Here is a 256-nt window from a genome sequence, read left to right as displayed (position 1 = left end):
AATCTCCCATTCCATTTTTTCTGTTCTTTTTATAGCCAGTTCCTGCTGATTTTCAAAATAAAGTTAACAACACGTTAAGAAATGAATTCCTTTCCTTTCTCTGAAGTCTTGCAGCTGCTGTTTCTCCATGCAGAACTATAAGACTTTCCAAAAATATTTCATTATTATTCATGATTATTTCTGGGATGGACATTGTGTTTTTTAATAGCTGAGAGGATTTTTTTCTGTTTTTATAAAGCGAAAAAATTAGATATGA

General features: G+C 30.5%; 1 protein-coding gene across 1 annotated transcript in view; it reads left to right on the top strand.

Moving 5' to 3' along the window:
* LOC112158723 (uncharacterized oxidoreductase At1g06690, chloroplastic) overlaps positions 1-256 on the top strand; it is a gene marked incomplete in the record, with an annotated part of 5,056 nt that overhangs the window by 3,102 nt on the left and 1,698 nt on the right.

Source organism: Oryzias melastigma, linkage group LG7, assembly GCF_002922805.2.
Source record: "Oryzias melastigma strain HK-1 linkage group LG7, ASM292280v2, whole genome shotgun sequence".
NCBI classification, from domain to species: domain Eukaryota; kingdom Metazoa; phylum Chordata; class Actinopteri; order Beloniformes; family Adrianichthyidae; genus Oryzias; species Oryzias melastigma.
The sequence above is the reverse complement of the archived record's forward strand: the minus strand, read 5'-3'. Positions and strand labels throughout refer to the sequence as shown.